Source organism: Notamacropus eugenii, chromosome 2 (genome assembly GCF_028372415.1).
Source record: "Notamacropus eugenii isolate mMacEug1 chromosome 2, mMacEug1.pri_v2, whole genome shotgun sequence".
Taxonomy (NCBI): Eukaryota; Metazoa; Chordata; class Mammalia; order Diprotodontia; family Macropodidae; genus Notamacropus; species Notamacropus eugenii.
The window spans coordinates 375,650,197-375,673,056 of NC_092873.1; the positions used below are offsets into that span (position 1 = coordinate 375,650,197).

General features: G+C 44.4%; 1 long non-coding RNA gene across 1 annotated transcript; it reads right to left on the reverse strand.

The window, feature by feature from the left end:
* Window positions 1-9,715: 9,715 nt before the first annotated feature.
* On the reverse strand, window positions 9,716-22,791 carry LOC140528790 (uncharacterized). Its single transcript, XR_011975300.1, has 2 exons — window positions 22,675-22,791; window positions 9,716-9,951 (listed from the first exon to the last, which is right to left on the reverse strand). It is a non-coding gene; the product is annotated as an uncharacterized lncRNA (long non-coding RNA).
* Between the last annotated feature and the right edge of the window lie 69 nt (window positions 22,792-22,860).

Here is a 22,860-nt window from a genome sequence, read left to right on the forward strand (position 1 = left end):
CCCAGAATCGATGTCCTCCCCTGTCTCAGCCCCTCCTCAACAACAACAGGCTCCCCAGCCAGCAGCTGGTCACACCTCCACTGGGTGGGCAAATTTATCACAACCAGTTCCTATCAGTTACCCCCACCTGGTGAAAGGTTACAGGAAGGTCACTTCCTCAGCTTAGCTACTTTACAGGGCTCTGAGATCCAGAGGTCCAAAACCTCCCAACCCTCTCACTTCTCCCCCAAAGCACACTAGAATCCCCCTGTGGAAAGAAGTTTCGAATTCTTGGCCCATCTAAAGGTTCCTAATCAGAAAAGGTTTTATGATCTGACCCCCATTGCACCCTCACCCCTTCAGGAGGTTCTCGTCAAAATAAACAATGTTTATGACCAGAGCAGGATTCAAGGTCCCTATTGCAAATAAACCCAGAGCCCTTTGAAGGCAGACAGGAAATCCATCATGTCCCAGTGTGATGCTCCCCAGGTCCATGGGGGAGATGGGAATTGAGAAGGAGCCCAGGACCCCAGCCTAGAGCCTGGGTATCCTCCCACCATCAAGCCTTTCCTCTCCCTTCCATGCCTCTCTCAGTTTCTCCACCACAAAGCATTCACAGGGTGAGGAGGAAGAAGGAGAAGGCTATGGTGAAGGTGTAGGGGACAAATGAGTTGGGAATCAGAGGACCTGGGTTCATATTTTACCTCTGATATTTCCTACCTTTCTGACTTTGGTGAAGTTATTGGACTCCCTGGAGCCTCAGGTTCTTCAACTATAAAAGAAGAGACCACTTGTTTTGAATGGTCCTTTTACCTCCAGATCTCTGATCCTATGGTCTAGGTGCTAATTCTACTCACTGCATATGTGTCATTGAACAAATCACTTAACCTTTCTGCGCCTCTTCTTCGTCTGTAAAATGAGGAGGTTGAGCCCAGAGAGCCTCTTAAGATCCCTTCCAGTTACAAATCCATAATTTTATGATTAATAATGGTAACTCCCTCGATATAGTAACAATAGCTAATATCTATATAGTGCCTTAAGCTGTGTGCTGTTTTACATACCTGATTTAATTTGATCTTTATAGTCACCCTGGAAGGAGAGCTATTATAATCTTCATTTTACAAATGAGAAAAAATAAGGCTGAGAAAGGTTAGGTAACTTGCCCAGAGTCACCCAGATAGTAAATGCCTGGATGTGTTTGTGGGGGTGGGGAGAGGGAAATGGTTAACCCCCTTGCCTTGGGCTCTAAGTCTAGGACTCTACTATATCCCCTCAGTCCTGATAGAGGCTGGATGATGCCTTGGGAGCCTGTTACAGCCCTAAAGTTGAGACAGAGGAGGAGCAAACAATAAGAGGGAGAATGGGATGTTGGGGCGGGGGAGGGAATCAGAAGAAAAAAAGGAGGAAAAGAGAGAAGACATGAATATGGTGAGGAGTGATAATATCTCCCAGTTACCTCTGGATCCTATCAACTTGACCCAAGGTCATCAGATGCCTGCAACCTAACAGTGGGCAAGTAGTCAATAAACATGTAAGCACCTACTATGTGCCAGTCACCGCACTAAGTCCTGGGGGCACAAAGAAAGGTAAAAGGTAGCCCAAAGGGAGCTCACAGGCTAATGGGGGAGACAGCTATGTACAAAAAGCTATAGATAGGATATATTTTTAAAAATAAAGAAAGGAAAAGTACTATTATTAAGAGAGATGAGGAAAGGCATCCTGTAGAAGGTAAGACTGTAGCTAGGACTTAAAGGAAACTGGGAAAGTCATGGGCTGGGGGGTAGAGATGAGAAAGAAGAGCATTCTGGGTATGGGGAACAGCCAGCAAAAATGCCTGGAGTCAGGAGCCGGAGTGTCTTCTCTAAGAAGCAGCAAGGATGCCAGTGTCACTGATTTGCAGGAGTCAGGAGGTGGGGGTTCTTTGGGGGTGGCAGTGGTAGAGGTGTGAAAATCCTGGAAAGGTTGGGAGGGCAAGACAGGTAATGAAGGACTTGACTTTATATTTGATCCTGGAGGTGATAAGCCACTGGGGCTGTAGGGGGTGAGGGTGGCAAGGGAGCTGGTTATCTGGTCAAACCTGGGCTTTAAGAAGATCACTTTAAGGGCTGAGTGGAGTTTGGACTGGAGGGGAGCTAGAGACAGGAGACCAACCAAAAGGCTATTATAATAACCCAGGCATGAGGTGAGTAGGACTTGCAACAGGGCTATTAGAAGAGAGAGGGGGTGTATGTGAGAGACTTCCAAAAGTCTCTAGGCCTAGAGATTCAGGTAAGAGGGAAGCCAGGTTGGCTCACTACCCTTTCCCCAAACTTATGCTTCATCTTTGAGTTTCCATGCTTTCACCCATGCCTGGAAAGGAATAGAGGAAAGGCTGAGAACCTTCCCCCATCTTTCTCACTTGTATCTCTTCCTTCAAGGCTGACTCAGTTATCATCCTCTTCATACTGTCTGTCCTGCTCCCCACCTCCCCTGAGTAGCTCTCTCCCCTTTCTGACTCCTTAAGGCCTGCCTATCAGTGTATCCACCATATCCTGCACCACTCCTCCTCTTCATCTCCCTATGTAGAATATAAGCTCCTAGCAGACAGGTTCTATGTCCTTTGTGTCTGTATACCAGGCACCTAGATCACTCAACACCCCGTAGTCATTTCGTAAGTGTTTGCTGAATTGAATAGAATTGAATTGAACAGAGCTGGCCACCCATTTTCACTGTGGTCTGACTGCCACAGATTCTTACTACCCACAGAAATAATGTGGTAGTGATAAGTACACTGGATTTGAACTCAGAATCCCTGGATTCAAATCCTAGCTCTGGCATATACTATAGACAAGTCTCTACAATTCTGTGAGACTCATTTTCCTCATCTGAAAAATGAGTATGGATAATATTTGTACTACCTACCTCACAGAAAGATTGGAAGTGATCTCTAGCCCTTGAGGAATTACTAAAGTGATACTGATTTGTATTAGGTTCATCTTCCCTCTTCAAGCAACGGACATTTAGCATAGTACAGAGCCAGGAACACGGATTCTGATAGAGGTCAGATCCCATCTCTGACACTGCCTATGTGACCTGGGACAAGTCACTTATCCTCTGGATGTCTCAGTTTCCCCATCTCAGAGGGTTAAACTATATGGCTTCTCACTTCAGCTCTATGATCCTGTCAGCCTCTGCCTCAATCCTGTTCTCTGAGTAGGGATTGTTTAATTGATCACATTTGAGTCTCAGCACCCAGCACCAATAGGTGCTTAATAATTGCTTGTCAATTAATGCTATATTGATTGATTAACCTCCCTAAGGTGCAGTGTGGGAAGATGAACAGACCCAGGGCTCATGGAACTTCACAGTTGAAGATAACTGGGGAAATTAAACAGGAGAGCAGCTCTGGTGAGTCCTGCCCCTTAAGACTCAACCCAACCTCTGCCTCCCTTCTCATAAGGCTGAGACCTTTCTTCCACCATCCTCAACTGTATAAAAGGTAAAAGCAGCTAGCATTATTCTTTATGCTTGTTGTATCTTACAGAGGCAGTTTTATGTAGCCTAAATAAGATGTCTTACACGGAGGATCAGGGCTTCAGTGTGTGCATTCCAAATCGGATTCGTGTTTTCAAATGGGACTACCTCTGCCTGGGGAGTTAGCTTGGGAGAATATTAATCTGGGATTTCCAGAGGCCCAAGCCAGAGATCAGCTTTCTAGGACACACACACGCACTGTCCCTGAACTGCTCCTCTGTCAGATGAGTTCAGCTTCCAGAACTAGGGCATGGAGTTTGCAGACTCAGGATCTGGAGGAGAAAAAAATTTTTAAAAGGAAAAGAAACCTGCTCCATGCTTTGCATCACTCATCATACTCACTGTTAAGAAATAACAACATGTCCAACAGGTTGGACCAGGTGGCAGACATGTGGATGTGATGGCTTAATGTGTGTGTGTGTGTGTGTGTGTGTGTGTGGCATATATATCAATCAGTCAATGTATATTTATTTAGCACCTGCTATGGATCTTAAGATATTTGCATAGATTATGTATGATGCACATGTAGACAAGGAAGTAGGTACACAGAAATCCTGACAGAGGAGGAAATGACAGACAAAATAGAAAGGAAAATTGTGCTAAAGAGGTGGAGCCATGGGATAATATAGGAAATTATCTGTGACAGACATATACTGAAATCGTTTGCAAAAAAAATAATAGACATACCCCCACAAAAGACTGTCTATCCTCAACACTATTGTTTCCCATTACTGTCATTAATTCATTAGAACCAAACCCCGTGGTAAAGTCATAAAAGCCTGTGGCAATGGTGCTCAGCCCATCACGAATTTAGAACATTGTTCCTGTGGCGCTAACTGCCCCCTATAAGGTCATTTCACCTAACATCAAGATTTTGAGGAATCAATTAACCGAGTTAGGTAGGGTATGCCTATATTCTCTTCCCAAAATTAATGGAGAGCTAGTTTAATTTGTTTTTATGACCTTATAAAAGTGATTAATTCAAAGTACCTAGTACAATGCAGTTAGGACCACACCAGAATTGAATGAATGAATGATCCAGGCTTTGAGGCCTCTTTATATGAGAAGGGCAGCAGCCATGTTCCCCCCGCCTCCCCAGACCCCACTATTTTCAACAGAGGCCAGGCCTTCAGACAGCACTACCTGCCTGAGTAGGAATTGACATCTTTTCCAAACCCATCCCACTGATTGGGCCTGGTACAAACATTGACACTGCTCCAAACTCAACAGCCCTGAGCCAAGACTGGAGCCTTGAAGAAAAAGCAGCAGCAGCTATTGTTTTATTTTACTTTATTTCTCTTTTTAATTTTTTTTAAGTCAACAAAAACTAATTTTTATTAGTAATATAATTCCAATTTTTTTCTCCCTCCCTTCCCTCTTCCCTCCCCAAGATGACAAGTAATCTGATATAGGTTATACATGTACAACTATGTTAAACATATTTGCCCATTAGTCATGTTGTGAAAGAAGAATCAGAACAAAAAAAAAAACACAAGGAAGAAAAAAAAGTGAAAATAGTCTGCTTCCATCTGCATTCAGACTCCATAGTCTTTCTCTGGATATGGATAGCATTTTCCATTATGAATCTTTTGGAATTGTCTAGATCATCGCATTGCTAAGAAGAGCCAAGTCTATCAAAGTTATTCTTCACACAATGTTGCTGTAACTGTGTACAGGGTTCTTCTGGTTCTGCTCACTTCCCTCAGCATCAGTTCATGTTAGTCTTCCCAGGTTTTTCTGAAATCTGCCAGGAGCAGCTATTATTCAAAGTGTGTGGGGAGAGTGGAGGGGAATAGGAAGAGGTAGACACAAAGTAGGCATGTAGAAGATGTAAGTAGGCATGTAAGTATGTGTGTGAAAATGTATAAATGCATGTAAAGACATGCATATATAAGAATGCAGTGTCAGGAAGTTCCAATGTGTACATATAACATGTAGAGATATATGCATATATGGGTGTATGCATATATACCTATAGATGTAGATGGTGTGGATAGAAATGATAGAGATATTCATGAGGTTGCTGTAGTTATTGATATAAATGTTGATATAGACATGGATGGGGATATAGATGATACAGAGATGAAATAGCTGTAGCTATCAATGTAGACATAGATGTAGATCTAAAGGTAGCTATTGACATAGAGAAATAAAAAGATATAGATAATATAGCTGTAGATATAAATATAGGCAAAGATGTCAACATCAATGTAGATGTAGATGTAAATGTAGATATACACAAAGATATAGATGTAGATGATATCGATACAGACAGATATAAGCATCAACTTACAGAAAGATATAGACGTAAATATAGATATAGACATTGATATATATGTATATTATATATGTACGTATGTAAATTGGAGATGGAAATGGCAAACCATGCCAGTATCTTTGCCAAAAAAAAGACAAAACCCCAATGGGGTCATGAAGAGTCAGACATGACTGAAACAACCGAACAACAAAATAGATGTAATTACAAATATGGATTATTTAGATATAGTCATAGATGTAAATGTAGACAAAGGCATACACCTAAAGAGATACCGGTATAAATACAGGTATGGGTTAAGTGTATATTTAGATGTAGATGTAGATATGTATAGACATAGACATAGGTGATACAGATATAGATATTGGTGTAGATGTAGTAGACAACAACATAGACATAGACGTAGACATGAAGTAAGAAAGGAGTGAAGACTTGTATGTGACTGTGTAAATGACTAGATGGGAGTCTATGAGTGTATGAATAATATATGAGTAATACTTGTTTGGTTATAAATGTCAGTGAGTGCATAATGAGTGAGGGCTGTGTGATTTCATACCCATTTCTGAGTAGATCAATAAATAGAGGCAGAAGAGTGTATCAATGTCTACATGTAAAAGACATGTACATGCATGTCTGTGTAAATATACATGAGAGGGGTTATATGACTCTGTAAGTGTGGAGGGTATGTGTGTATTTATTAAGTGCCAACTGTATATCATATAATGTATCATATAATACATGAGAGAGAGATAAGAGAGACCATGTGGAATAGTGGATAGAGTTAGTCTTCGACTCATCTATGTGAACCTGGGCAAGTCATTTAACTTCTTGGTGTCAGAGCAACTCTCTAAGGCTATAAAACTGCAGAGTATTTGCCAATCCTCATCAGAGGAGAGAGTTTACATATCAAAAGAGCTTTATACCAATGAAATCACAAGTCCAGTCCATCCAACAGCACCACCATCACCCGTCAAAAAAGAAATTTCACCTTTTGTAATTAGCACAAAATTAGTAAAGAGAAGTAGAATGAATGAACGATGAATGAAAAAGATTAAGTGCTAGGTACTATATTAAGAGCTAGAGATACAAAATTAAGACAGGAACTCTATAGATTCCACATAGATCAGTAATTTGTCTACAATTTACAATCTTAGAAAGATCCAAAGATGAAGCATGCTACCATCTCCTGATAGAGAAATGGGGAACTCAGAATATAGAAAGATACTTATTTTTGGAGATGGCCATTGAGGAGATTTGCTTCTCTTAGCTAGACATATTTGTTACAAAGGTTTTCTCTTTTCTTTTTTCTTTCTTTTTTCATTCAACAGAGGAAGAAGAATGGAAGAAAGAGGATATAAAGAATTGATAGTTGAAAAAATTAAATTAAAATCTTTTAAAAGCAGTCTCTGGAGTACTCTGAGGCTAAATCATTTGCCAGGGTCATACAGTCAACATAAATGAGAGCAGGACTTGAACCCAGGTCTTCCTGGTTGTAAAATTGTCCTCTACAGACTACCCCATAATCACATGATCATAGATTTAGAGCTGGAAGAGCCCTTGGACACCATCCAGTCCTGTTGTTTCACAAATAGGAAAATCAAACTTCAAAGAGGTTAAGTGATCCAGGGCAGGATCACCCAAAATTATAATTGTGTCTAAGAAAGAATTTGAATTCAGATCCTCCTGACTCTGTCACTCGATGCTGATGCCACTTTATGATATGACATGGTATGACATAACAGGATGGGATGGGGTTGGTATGACGTAGCTAACACAAGATATGATACAATATTTGTTGTTGGTTAGTCATGTCCAATTCTAAGTGACCCAATGGGCTTTGTTCATAGGGTTTTATTGGCAATCTGTCATTTCCTTCTCCAGTATGGCCACATTTACAGATGAGGAACAGAAGCAAATATGGGGTTAAGTGACTTGTCCAGAGTCACACAGCTAGTAAGTGTCTGAGGCCAAATTTGAACTCAAGTCCTCCTGACTCCAGGGCTGGCACTCTATCCATTGTGCCACCTAGAATATAATATAGAATAATAGACTATAATTATATGAAGTTATATTATTGGCATTCTATTCTGTTCTACTATGTTACTTATATTGTGAGAGGCAGTATGGTCTATAGATCTTGAAGCTTACAAAACCTGGATGTAGCCCTGGGCAAATCATTAACCTGTCCATGCTAGGGGCAATCCTTTAAGACTATAAATTGCAGAGAAAGTGTTGATCTAAACTGGTAGAGGGAGTTTACTCACCTGGGAGTTCTCTGGGAGTTCATATCACATAATATTACACCATATCAAATCATAATTCATTTCATATTATATTATATTGTTATCATGTTATGGTGTTATGGTATTGTGGTGTTGTATCATATTATGTTATATCATATTATGCATCTGTTCCAGGGTTCTTAATTTGGGGCCTGTGAATTTGTTTCTAAAATATTTTGATAATGGCATTTTTCAATGTAATTGGTTGCCTTTGTAATCCTGTGTTTTTATGTTATGCTTTTAAAAACATTATTCAGCTGTTAGAGAAGATGTGGGAAAGTTGGAACACTAATGCATTGTTAGGGGAGTTGTGAACTGATCCAATCATTCTGAAGAGTAATTTGGAGCTATGCCCAAAGGGCTACAAAGATGTGCATACCCTTTGGCCCAGCAATACCACTTCTAGGTATATATCCCTAAAAGATCATAAAAATGGGAAAAGGACCCACATGTACAAGAATACTTATAGTAGCTCTTTTTGTGGTGGCTAAGAATTGGAAACTAAGGGAATGCCCATCAACTGGGGAATGATTGAAGAAGTTGTGGTTTATGAATGCAATGAGATACTATTTTTCATAAAAAATGATGAGCAGGCAGATTTCAGAAAAATCTGGAAAGACTTACATGTACTGATGCTGAGTGAAGGGAGCAGACCCATTGTACAGTAACAGCAACACTGTCCAAAAAATATCTTTGATAGACTTAGCTCCTCCCAGCAATGCAAGGGTCTAAGACAACTCCAAAAGACTCCTAATGGAAAATGCCATCCACATCTAGAGAAAGAACTCTGGAGTCTCAATGCAGATCAAGGCACACATTTGCTCTCTTTTTGCTTGTTTGTTTCTTCTTTCTCATGTTTCTCCTATTGGCTCTAATTCTTCTTTATAATATGACTAATGTTAAAATATGTTTAATATGAATATATATATATATATATGTATAACCCATATCAGATTGCTTGCCATGTGGAAGAGGGAGAAGGGGAGGAAGAGGAAAAAAATTTAGAGCTCAGAATCTTATAGAAGGAATGTTGAAAACTAAAAATAAATTAACTAATTTTAAAAATTTCCACAGGCTTTACCAGATTGCTTCCAAAGAACTCCAAAACACAAGAAAGATAAATAGCATCTGCTCTATTCAATACCTCACTATGTCTTAATATAGCATTAAATTTATATTACGATAATTGGTATATTATATAACTATATATTGACATAATATCAATGCCATACATTATATTGTACTATATTATTATATCATGTTATGATAGTATGTTGTTATGCTTTATTTAGTGTGTATGGTTGCACTTGAAAGGAGAATGCAAAAGTTTTTGCTGGTGCCAGTAAATGTACCAAGAGCTCTGGAGTGTTTATCTAACTGCACAATGGTGCATACCCATATCCTTCTATAACTGTACATAAAGACGGATAAGATCCATGTGTGCAAAGCAGGAACGTAGGTACGTTCACCAGGTTATGAGATTTCTGCTTTTTTGTTGCATTTCTCATTAGTAACTAGTAGAAAGTACACATCTGTAATCTGTATCTCTCCTGCTTAAATATGTATGGGCATATATAAATGAAACATGACATCGTGGCGTCTGGAATATTACACATTAACATTGTTTATCATTGATAGAATTAAATAGCCCATGCAAGGCCCTGACACCATTTTGAGCAGTTTATTTGAGGATGCTTTGGCAGAGCAGCATTTGGCAAATGGGAGTACACAGGTTATTGAGTGCAGACACAATTAAAGACAGTGTCAGACAATTCTGGGTAACACGTGGCAGTAAGAATCGTCTGAGAGCTCTATCGCTGCCCCAGCCTTTCAGAGGATCATCTTCCTTTTCTTCCTCCAATCCAATGCCATCCCATCTGTTTCCTTTATTCTCTTCATTTCCTAGAAGAGAGAAACTGAACAGTTAAGGTTGGAGGTGGAAGGACAGAGGGAGAGGATCCTGCTTTAGCCCTGACCTTTGAAATGCTTCTCTGCCCTTTATCCCTTGTCTCCATCACAGATGTTAGTAGAGAGGTAGAAGGAAAGAGCTTCAGACACAATTAGACACCATTCGTTCTGAATCAGTGAAAAAGAGAGGTGTAGGGGGCCTCTTGGGTGGGAGACCCACAGGTGAGGATCCCAGCTTCCCACCCCCCAGAGCTAAAAATATACCACCCATTTCCACAAATAGGCCTGCAAATTACTATGGACCTGAACTGCCCAGTGCCACTAAAAATAGCTGCCAAGACTATAGGATGGATTATTAGCTCCCTTTACTGTAGGTTACGGCTTATGGGCTGCCCACAGAGAAAGAGGACCTCAGAAACCAAGTATATCCCTTCCACATCATGACTTGCCCCACTGAGGTTTTGATATATCACAGATCAGCGTAAAAAATTAAATGAATATTTTTTGGAGTTTTGCAGAAACCACAGATGACACGCAAAGGCCAGTAGATGACACAGAAAAAGTTTAGAAACTCAGAAATGCATAAAATATATGTATGGTATTGTGTAATACCAGCCCAAACTTTACAATAAGGTACTGTGAACACCCCATAAAAGAAAAAGAAAAAAAATCAGAATTCTTCTCTGCTACAAAGAAGGCCAAAACATTTTTCATACCACAGGGGTACTGTGCCCCTCATCCCCTCGATGTGGAAGAGATAACTGTACTTTGCTAAAGGATAGGAAATGTAGGATAGGAAAACTGGAGATAGGATAAGGGAGTGACTAGAAGGTAAGCACTATTGAGACCTTATTGACCAATGGAGCAGTTTAGAAGCTAGATGGCCAATGCCTGGTATTAAACTCTAACCTTTGAGAATAGGGGTGTTAGCTGGAAAAACTACTGATGGTTCCCCTTCTCACCCACCAGCACCAGCGCTCATGAGCCCCTCCCAGGTGTCTGAGAAGGGGTCAGGAAAGGAGAATAGACATAAAGGAATGTTGTCGTCCAGAATAACTGATAACTATAAATCCTTCTAAAATTCATCAAGGGCACTTTCAATCCTAAGATCCAAGTCCAAGGAACACCAAAAGTACTCAAACATTCCTGGTAGCTACTGTCCAGTTTTCATCAATCTTTTTGGATTCATTTTGACTCGGTGGTGCCAAGAATTAGACAGACAACTGTTGTTTCTCTTCTCCCTAACATACAGAGAGAGAGAGAGAAAGAGAGAGAGAGAGAGAGAGAGAGAGAGAGAGAGAGAGGAGACACAGAGAGAGACACAGAGAGACAGAGACAGAGAGAGGAGAGAGAAGAGAGAGACAGAGAAACAGAGAGAGAGAGAGACAGAGAGAGGAGAGAGACAGAGAGACAGAGAGAGAGACAGAGAGAGGAGAGAGACAAAGAGAGAGACAGAGAGAGAGAGGAGAGACACAGAGAGACAGAGACAGAGAGAGGAGAGAGAGAGAGAGAGAGAGAGAGGCAGAGACAGAGAGAGAGAGAGAGCAGGTATGCACATACCTCTGCCTCCCTCTGCTCACCTTTAACTATCTAGGCTAGTCAGGTTCAACCTGAGAATCATTGGATAATAGAATGTCAGAACAGAAAGGCACCTCAAAGGTCATCCCACATGCAGGGTGGAGAGGGTCCACCCCACCTACCATGCCTCCCCACAACATACATACCCAGACCCCAACTGAGGCTATGACCTCCCACTCTCAATGGATCTGTTTGGAGCAGTGCAGTCCCATTTCATGCACCTCCAGACACAGCCATGGGCCTTAGATCAAAGCTCCCATTGCTCACACCAGACAATTATCATGTCTTCTACATCCTGCCTCAGTCAAGAAATGGTCTTTCCACAGCTTGGTGATACAAGCTGTCTCCTGGAAGAATTTTTTTTTAAAGTTTCTTAATGTTTTGTTTGAGTAGGAATCTTGAAAGATACTCATCACTATAGCTGTGAGGCCCTCCTCCCCTCTCCTTCACACATATACAAACCCTCCCCGATGTACACACACACACACACACACACACACACACACACACACACACACACACGACAGTGCAATGAATCTCCTCTTTTCCTCAGCACATTAGCACTCCGGTAATATTCTCAGCAGCCCAAGCTTTCCAGCCAAATCCCAGGTCTGTGGACAAGGACATCACATAAATCCCTCCCCTTATGAAAGGACAGGCTGAGCAGATGGGACCACACTTAAGTAAACTGTGTGGTGCTCCGTTTATCCACCTTGGGAGAAGTGGGGGGGGGGTGGGGAAAGGAAAGGGGAGACCTGAAGTGAAGAGCGGGGTGGGGAACAGAGAAGTCCTTGGGGAGCAGTAGAGAGCAATGATTTCAAGGCTGGTGTTCACTCAAATTCTGAGTTGGCCTCTGGGGAAGACCTCTATTCTCCCATACAATTTCCACCACCACCCCCCCTGCCCCCATCTCTCTATCTCTATCTCTGTTTCTCTCCCTTCCTCCCTCCTCTTTTCTCTGTTTCTGTCGGCTTTTCTCACTCACATTACCCCACCCCACACTTTCTGCCCTAGAAATCAACATCCCAGAGATTTGATAAAAACATTCTGGAGAAAGGAGTCAAGGGGAACCACTCCTATGAAAAACTAAAAGATACAACACAGACCACTAAGGAGGATTCAAGACTGGGATGAGGAGCAGGGAAAGGTCCCTGAAATGAGGAAACTAAGACTTCTTCCCAAGTTGGATCTACCAAAGCTATTCCATTTTCAGATAAATTACCTTCTCCTTGTCTTCAATAAAAATTTTCTTAAAGAAAAAGATGATAAAAAGAGCCAACTATTTAATTAAAATCTTGGTGTAGAATGAATAAATGATAGGATCATAGATCTATATTGCCTATATTCTCCCCAGAGCCGAGACCAGAAAGATACCAAGCATACTGCCCACTCCCAAGGCTTGCCTATGTCTCTCTGGGCATGCCGGTAAGACAGAAGGCAGGTGGGTGGATAGAGTGGCAGACATAGCCATGCCCAGCCCTCACCAGGAAGTGCACAGACTGTGAAATTACACTGGACTGGACAACTTCGCACAACTCTAACCCTTGGGGTACTGAAATAATTAACTTGCTAATCAGCCACACATTGATTTCCACCCCGCCCCCATTTTTTTCTTTTTCTTTCTTCTTTAAAAAAAAAAAGGCAAATCACCCTTGGTTCAGTTTCCTAGAGAAAAGCCACACATTTCAAGAAATATCCTGACTGCCCCTAGACTTAGAAAAGGAGGCATCAAAAATTAGGTTACTTCCTATACCCCTAACAACCTTCCTGCCCAGTCTCCACCTCCATTAGTCTCAGCCTCAGTGGACAAACACAAAGCATTTTGAGGGACTACCTAACCCCACCCCCACCTTGGAGCTTTGGTAGTCACATTTTCTAAACTGTCTTTAGCCTACATTAAAAAACCAAGTGCTCTATGCCAGAAAAGAGGATGGATTATAAAGTTTAAGGTATTAGAGCTGGAAAAGACCTTGGAAAACACCTAGTTGAGCCCATTTCCCAGAGAAGGCAACTGAGGCTGAGACAGTAAAACCTTCTCACTTAAGGTTATTCAATTAGTTAGTGAGGCAGGGTTGGAACTAAAACAGATCTTCCACCTCCCATTCTAGCCTTCTTTCCACTACAGGGCACATAAGTTGTATACCCTGCTTTCCTGATGATGGAGACATAGTGATGGGAAGAAGAAAGGAAAAGTAGTATTATTGATTATACTGAACCTAGTTTGGTGGATAGAGTACCAGACTCGGAGTCAGGTAGACCTCAGTTCAAATCCTAGCACTTCAGATACTTAATGAGCTGTTTGATCCCTGGCAAATGACTTAGTCTCTCTGGGTCTCAGATTCTTTGGGCTTGGTGACCTCCACAGTCCTTTCTAGCTCTAAATCTATGGTCCCATGATCCTGTGAGCAGGAATTTCAACCAAGACACCAAATAATAAATTATGTAGAAAGGTAAGGAACAGCTTGCTAGGGGCAAGGGTAGGGTGTTGTGAAATGAAAAGGTAATTTAAAGGGATAAGTAGCAAACTTTCCTCTCAAAATTGTTTCCTTGTTTCAGTCCATGTTTAGAATTACGGATATTGTATAGTTCCAAGGACATAAGTAGTTGAGCCAAAGTCTCTGAGATCACCAGAGTTTCCCAGTGGGGACAGATCTGAAACACGGACATCAATAGACTCTAATATCTTGGACTCAAAGACTACACCTCAGGAGGTGTGTGTGTGTGTGTGTGTGTGTGTGTGTGACTTCCTAAGAGGCCCCAGCAAAAATTTTGATCTCTCCATAGATCAGATGATTGCAGATGAATGGAAGATCCCAAAGGATCTAAGGAAATTAAAAAATAGTAATAGCCAGCATTTATTTAGCATTGTAAGGTGTGCAAAGTACTTCACAAATATTATCTCATTTTATTATCCTCACAACAACTCTGGGAGGTTGTTGCTGTTATTGTATCAATTTTATAGATGGGGAAACTGAGGCAAAGAGAGGTTCATTTCTAGCAGGAAAAAAAGTTAAAATGGCATGTGGCAAAGGGAGCACAACCCCGGAACAGAACTATAGAAGATCTGTCACTGTGAATGGGATCTGCATCTGTTTGGATGGGATCTGTATCTGTTTGGATGTATGTTTATACCTCCATGCATCGATGTATGGTACAGTAGGATTCTAATTGGCCTTACATATTGAAAGGTAACTGATTTCTTTTGTGTGTACATTTATTACTAGGCCCAACTCTTTTTCCCCGCTAAAACTCCTTCTTCTCCCTGTTGAGCTGACCATGCTTCTGGATTTATGAAGAGAGATGTTTTAGCAGAAATCCCCCAGAGTGTCCCATCAGCCCTAAATCCCAGGCCCGCTCTCCCCCCCAAGACCCCATGACACACAGCATGCCAAAACCGCTTCCTCTTGCCTATGCATTAGCCATCCATTGTCGCTCCCTGACATCTCTCACACATAAAACCGTAAGAGAGAAATAAAATATCTGTCTCTTGGCGAAAATAAAGCTTTGCCTCCCTCCTGATCTATAGGATATAAAATAAAGCCGCAGCTTCGATAGTGGCTTTTTTCCTTATGCTGGGGTTGCCTTTGCACACACGGAGACAATGAAGATGGATGGCTTGGGATGGGGCCCAACCTCCTGGGGCTGGCTTCACCCTCTTTTATTATAGTCTCTCTTTCTCTCTTTCTCTTTTCCTCTCTACTTTCTTTCCTTTCTGGCTTTATTTGCCTTCTATATGCCCTTCTTTTTTTCTCTCTGTAACTTTATTCCATCTCTCTCTGTGTTCTTAAGCAAGTATAGAGAGAGGGCCACCCCATACTCCAAGTTCTTTGCCCCCTATCTGTCCTCACCCCTACCCCCCCCCCCACACACACCTTCTGCTTTTAACGATGCTCTTGCTCTTTGGAGATTTTCTTTGGTCAAATGGAGGAATGCCTCTAAAGGGGAATTTAAAGTAAAAAAGTTGGCTTTTTTTCTGGGGAGCTGTACCCTCTCCCTCTTCAGTCTGTGTGACTTCACTGTTTATGGGCAGAGATGTTTATTTATTTAGTCTTCAGAAGGAGGCCAGCAGGAGAAAGCAACCTCCTCTCAGAGGGCCTCCCCAGTCACGGAAGCCAAACTCAAGAGCTGTATTCAGCAGAGGATTGCCTCTGGCAGCATCCAAAGAAGACTGAGACTGAGGGCCTGCTCCCCAACTGGGTCATGGCAACGGTGGCTCAGGCCCAGCCTTATTTGCATATCTCTCTCTCTCTCTCTCTCTCTCTCTCTCCCCTCCCCCATCTCTCTCTCTCCCTCCCTCCCTCCCTCTGTCTCTCTCAGTCTCTGTCTTTCCCCATCCTTCTCTTCCTCATGAACACTGGAGCTCCATTGGCAAAGCAGAAGAAGGGAAGAGGGTGTGACCTCTTCACCCATGGGGTTGCTACTTGGACTTATACACAACCTTTAGGCTGCGCTTTGAAGCCATACAAATGGATAGATATATGCATACATACATGCGGTCACTGAGTCTTTCAGTGAGACAGATAGGTTCCCTGTTGTACAATCACATACATATGTGTTCACACTCAGTGATAGAACTTTACACTCTCTCCAAGTTACACAGTATACCTGTCTTTCTCATTGTCTATCACTCTATGTGTGATATGTCTCTCTTTTCCCAACACGGTGTAGCTCTCTGTTTCTTACTCTGTCTCTATGCCTCCCTTTTTCCTCTTTCTGCCTCTTTCCTTTCCCCCCTTGATCCCTCTTTCCTTTGGTCTCTCTTTTCTCTATTTTGCTTCTCTCTCTCTCCCTCTCTTTTCCTCTCTCCCTCCCTCCTTTCTTTCTTTCTCTTTCTTCCTTCTTTCCTTCCCCTCTCCCTTTGTCTCTTTATCTCTAGGTCTCCCTCTGTAAGTGACCAACATCCATTCCTTCCTCCACCCTTAATCATTGAATGTTACCTCCTACACTATCTAAGGCCTCTCCCCACCTCAGATACATCTCACCTCTGATTCCTCTGGCTCAGCCATTGCCACGTATTCTGTGGGTGCTCTGGAGAAAAGATCTGGAATTAAGTTCTATCTGAAAGGGGAAGTCATTACATCTAGAGGAGGGATGTGGTGCACTGAGACTTACCCTATATGGGGGATAAGGGGGAAATAAGGGAGGAGCTTTATCACCAAAAGACAGAAAGTGCCTCTGAGCTTTTTGCTTAGAGAAACTGGGAAGAAGGATGGATATTCTGTGATAAAGTATGGGTTAGAACCGGGCAGAATAACCGGAGACAATCTGGGAGGAGAACTGAGTTCACTGAAGGTGAGTTCTTGAGAACACCTATTTTCAGTATCTGCTCTCTGTTCAGAAAGCTAGAGAGCAAGCCCCAAAGATGTAGGAAACATTGGAGGACCTAGGTGAGAAGGGATGGAAAGATCCCAGAGCACAGATTTAGACCTTTCTGAAAATGGTCTCGTCTGTTACTTTCCCCTTTTCTTTCTTTTTTCTTTCTCTCTTTCCCTCTTTCTTCCCTCTTCTCCTTCTCCTCTTATTCTTTCTCTTCCTCCTTCTTCTTATTCTCTCCTTATTCTTCTCTTACATTTCTTCTCTTCTTTTCTCCTTCTGCTGCTGCTATTTCTCTTTCTCCTCCACCTCCTCTTTTCTCTTAATTTTCTTCTCTATCTCATCTCTTCTCTCTTCCTTCCCCTTCTCCATTTTTCCTTTCCCTTTTACTTCTCATTTTCTTTTCTTTTCATTTTTTCATTGCTTCCTCTTCTCATTTATTTTCCTTGTTTTCTCTCCTCCTTCTTATTCTCTTTCTCCCCATTCTTCTCTTACATTTCTTCTCTATCTTCACCCTTCCTACTATTGATCTTTCTCTTCAGCCTCCTCTTTTCTCTTAACTTACTTCTCTATCTTGTATCCTCTTCTCTTTTCCTTCCCCTTCTCCATTTTCTCCTTTCCCTCTTCTCATTTTCTTCTTCTTTTTGCATTTCCCTTTCTCATTAATCTCCCCTATGTTCTTTTCTCTCCTCCTTCTTTCCCTCCTTCTTCTCCTCCTTTTTCTTCCTCTCTCTCTTTCTCTCTCTCTCCCTCCCTTTCACTTTCCCTCTCTCTCTCTCTCCCTCCCTCTAAGTTGGTATCGCTCCAGATATTGGCAGTGACTGCCGCCATTAGGTAAGGGGAGAAAGTCAATTAGCCAGAGGATTAATTACTGTGAGACTGCAGGAGCGGTTGTCTTTTCTTTCCAGGGCTTTTGTGTGCGCGCGCCGCGAATGTGTGTCCTCACAGTACACAGACAGAGCAACACGTGCATGTACCTAAATATCCACGGTCTTACCATTTTAACACGCTTTATTTATTTGTAGGGCTTCTGCGCACAGCCCTTCTCTTCCACAACCAAATCGAATCTCCCATCGTAAATGTTGTTCCCTTTTCTCCTTTATGCGATCACCACGCCTTACACACACTCTCACTTTCACGCTTGTCCCTCCTCATAGTCTGCCTGGATCTGTGTCCCCTCTGTCTCCGTGTCTTCCTCAGTCTTTGCCTCTCTCCCTGTGCCTTTGTGTCTGGGAATCTGCCTATCTGTCCATCTCCCTTACACACACACACACACACACACGGCCGCGCGCACACACGGACAGTTTGAGACTAAGAGAAAGATAGAGATAGACAAAAGGTGGGAGGGAGGGAGGGAGGGAGGGAGGGAGAGAGAGAGAGAGAGAGAGAGAGAGAGAAACCCCCTGATGAATGTTTCTGCACACTTTCTCCCTCTGCTTCTGCAAACTTACATCTTGAACTTTCAACTCTTTCTCGTTCATCCCAGAAAGCTATTCCAAGAGAAACTCTCCTCCCCTCCGCCCCACCTCACCTGTACCCGGAGCCAGGGAGACAAACGCAGAGTGCTCAGGGGCGTGGTGCCTCAACACCGTTCCTAGTCTGGACCACATCCGGATGCCTCTGGGCTCCCTCCCGGGATCTAGCTTCCCCAGGCTAGACGGGTTTTCTCTCTCAGAGGGAAGTGTTCTTGTCTAGCACGCAAAGCCGGGAGACTAGAGAAACAGAACTCCGGTGACAGACCGAAAGAAACAGAAACTGGCAGGGGGTAAGGGAGGCGAGAAAAAAAGGTGGAAATGCAGACAGCTAGTAGGCGACGCTACCCCGCAAAAAGGAAAAATTCCTCCCGCAAGTTGCCAGATCAGCGTGGCTCAAGCAAGTCTCTTTTCTCCCAGGCTGCCTTGATTTCTGTTGGGCACCACTAGGGCAAGGAAGGATTTGGTTCTCCAGGCAAAGGCCAAACCCGAAGTACACCACGCCCTGCTTGAGGCCAGTCCCTAAAAACCTTCCTTCTTTGGACTTTGAGACACTTTCTGGATAACTCTGAGTTGATTAGGAGGTAGGGACATCTTGAATTTCTTCTAATTCTAAGGAACCTGACCCCAGGGGAACCAGCATAAACAGGGCTAGGAGAGTGTCCAGAGAACTCTCTGTAGAGCACCAGCTGAGAATTGGAGAGGAAACAGAAAGAGGAAAAAAAAGAAAGAAAAAGCCTTGAAAATAGGAAGATCTGAATTTTAATTCTGATTCTGTCACCCTCTTGCTGAATGACCTTGAGCAAGTCACTTCACATCTTGAGGGCCTCTGTTAAATTGAGAGGATTAGACTAGATGATCTATAAGATTTCATACAACACTAACATTCTGTGATCTTGCTTGATAAAGGAGAGGGTTGCCTCTCCAAGAGACAGAAAAGTCACTGAGTAACATCTGAGGGAGATAGAGACAAGAGAGCAAGGTTGGCCAACAGGAGAAAGACTTGTGTCTATTTCCTCTAGACCCAACTCTGACCTATCTGCAGTGGGGCCTGGGCTATTTGTTAAAAGTTCCCTTCACTCCAATCCCTAACATTGTACTCACACACTCTTTGAAGGGGAAATCGAAATATTTTAGAATTCTGAAGACTCCCTCAGTCCCTTGGATCCTTATTTGCTCCTTCCTAGGAGAAAGAAACTAGCATGTTGGGAAGATCGGGTCTTGTCCTTCCACCTTTGGGGTTGGGTGAGAAGAAAACTAGGAACTATTAAGAATGAATGCCACAGTGGCTGAGCAAGAAGACCCACAAGATGCTGGTGAAAGTAATCCTTCACAGGGCAGCATCGGAACTATGAATGATTGTGTCCATATCAATGTGAGTGTGCATGTCCCTGTATGTTTGTGAATGTTAATGACATGCCTGTGTCAGTGTTCTGTGTATTGTGCACACATAACACATTTGAATGTGGCTGAGCAAGGGAAAGTCGTGCACCCAGCCGTCTGGATGAGCGGTGTACCCGGGACGATTCCAGTTCTGGGGCTTTTAGGATTTGGAAGTCACTCTTCTCAGCAACAAATAAGGTAAAATGTCACTACTCCAGTGTTCTACACAGAATACTCAGGAAGCTGATGGAATATTGCCGTAAAGGGTCTAAATTTAAGTTACTAATAGGGTTGCCTGATAAAGAGTCTGCCTCCTGAGTCCTCCAATTCACCTGGGAATCTGCTACGTTGTCTTGGGAGATGCAAGAGACAGATTCCTAATTTCCTAAAGCCTTCCTCCCTCCTTCGCTGCACTCCGCAATAACATGAATAGCCCGTGTGAGGAGCATTTTGCATATTTTAATGCACTATACAAATACCAATTATTACTTTTGACTTTCTGGCCTGCTTTCGAAGTGTCTGCCGTGAGGTGGGGTGAGTTGAGTGGCCGTGTCCTCCTTCGCGCACAAGCAGGAATCGGGAGTTGGTGGCCGCTTTAGGCCCTTGTTCCCAAATGGGCTGCAAGTTCAGGCTACTGTCCCTGAGCCGCCCCCTTTCCACCCACACGCCTCCGAGGCTCAGGCTTCGGGAGGGGCGGCAGCCGGGTCCAGCTGTCACCCTATAGGTCCCCAGCCCCCAGGGTTCCCCCTATTTTGCATGAGAAGGAACCCAGCTGGGCCGGGGGCGGGGGGTGAGCCGCCCCGGACTCGGGTAGCTATTGATTCCAGGGAGGGGCGGTTGGGTCGAGGGAGCCAGCGGGCGAGAACCGGGACAGCTGCGGGGGAGAAGGGAGCCCCACCTCGGAGGGACAGCCGCCTCACCCCAGACTCGAACTTCGACATCAGTGGGGGGGGGGGGGTGTAAGTCGGGAGGGGGGTGCCTTAAGCATCTAAGGAGACCAGAAGAAACTGCTGCGGTGCTGAAGCCTTCTCTTCCAGTTGACCAATTTTCTACTGGATGCTAGGTCTGCAGACAGAGCAGAAGGAAGCAGTCACCCGAGCCTCGATCTCTTCCCAATTTCCCCACCCAGGAACCTCGACATCAGGGGCCCAATTCCTGGAGAGACTCAGAGATCTCAGAAGACTTAGTAAACTGGTTGAGAGACTTTTTAATTGGGGTCGGCGCTGCCCCCCCCCCCCTTCACACCAGGGGAGGAGAAAGGAGGAGAATTCAGCCTCTCCTTCCATTCTAGAAGGGATAAGGTCCGGGACATCCCCACGCCCTGAAACAGAAGGAGAGGGAGGCCAGGGCTGGGCAGGCGGCAGGAGGCAAGGGCCATAGGCCTCAGGTTTGGTTTTACCTAAAAGGTGGCTGCCTCAAAGGCCCGCGCTGTCCCAGCCCAGGAAAGGAGAGCCAAGTTTCTTTCTCGAAGAAAGGGTAAAGGGAGGGGGAGTCTGGAGGACCCGAAACCATGAAGGCTGTAAGGAGTCAAAGTCGATTTCGTTGTAGCCGTTTCTCTCTTTCTCTGGAAAAGGTGATTCGGAAAGTTCCTGGCAAAGAATCTTTTCCTCGGCTGGGAGCCTGGACACCAGGCCCACTCTAGGCTCTCTGAGCGGCTGCTCTGAACCTCCCTTGGCTTAGGATAGTCTCTGTAGGGCTGGCCCTCAAGGTCACCTTAGTCAAAAAAAATGACAAGTCCCATATGGAAGGAATTTGAAGCTGCCGCCACCTCGGCCGTCGCTGACCCCGGCCTCTCTAGATCCATCCACATTATGCGGAAAATAAGATCTAGAGGCCGAGAGGGTCCGGGAGGAGAGACGATCCCACCTAGAACAACTAACCATCTGCAGGCCCCATCTCTGGAAAAATCCCGCTTAACAGCGGAGACTGAGTACCTGAAATGGAATTTAGGGTTGAACAGATCTGCAGCAGAAACAAACTGGGATCGCGAGATACTGGTTTCCTGTCCGCACGACCCCTACCGCCAGCTCTCCCCCCCACCCCAACCCTACCCCTGCTCCCCACTCCGGCCCATTCGGAGCAACTTCGAACGCCGGAGCACACCTGGCGGGAAATGGCAACGGGTCTGAAGACAGTTCAAGAATCAGCCCTAGGGCCTGAATAGTAAATGGCGTTCCAAAGCTTTGGGAGAGTGAACGCCGGACCTAGAGCATGGGGAGCGAAGGGACATGCGAGAGACAATTCCCTTCCCCCCAGTGCCCAGCATTCCGGGCTGCCTATGGCCTCCCTCAATCTCCCCTCAAAGTCGCAGCGGGAGTTAGTCCTATGACTTCCCGCCGAGTCATTTCATACAGAATTGAGTTTTCTCGTCTCCAAAGTTTTCTCACTGCTTCTTGCCTTGGTTGCAACTCCCCATCCGTCGCACTGTTCCCTTTCTAGAGGCCCCCCCCCCCCCCCATTATTCTTGGCCTGTAGCCTCTAGCCCCACCACCTTCTCCTCACCATCACCACACCCCCGCTCTCATCTATAAAGCGTCTAAACAACTTTCAAGGACCGCCCAGCGGGGGAAGGAAGCAAAGCCTTCTAGAGCTCGGCGGTGGGGGGGGGGGGGGGGGGGGGGGGAGAGGGGAGTGGCGATTAGAAGGGGAAAAGGTGAAGGCCTGAGCAAGTAGCAGGCGGGAGGAAGTAGTTTCGGCTGCCCTCAGTACTTTCTTCGGTTTCCCCAAAGACGCGCTCTGTGTTTCAGACCCCAGGAAGTCAACGGGTCAAATAAGTCCCCATAGCATTATTAAACTGGACCATGCGCCTAGATCCAATCCCGTGCTCACCAGCGATGTCACGACCCTGGACAAGGCTCGATCCTCCAACTCCCGCCCCGCCCCCTCCCCCCCGAGCCCTGCAGCCAACCAGCCTCTTGCCCCTAGCCTCCCTTCATTGCGTTTCTTTCTCCCAGGCTTGCTATTGCCTTACCCGGTCAGGGCTGGTCTCCGAGCCGCTGCGCCACACCGTGCTGCGCACTTTGCCGCGGGTTCCGCGGCTGATTCTCTATAAGCGGTCTTGCTGCACTCTCCCCGGCCGCCGGGATGGATAATGGTTTACAGAGGGACCGCGAGTCGCTGATTGGCCGCCGCCCGCAGTGACGTCGTCGAGCGCTGC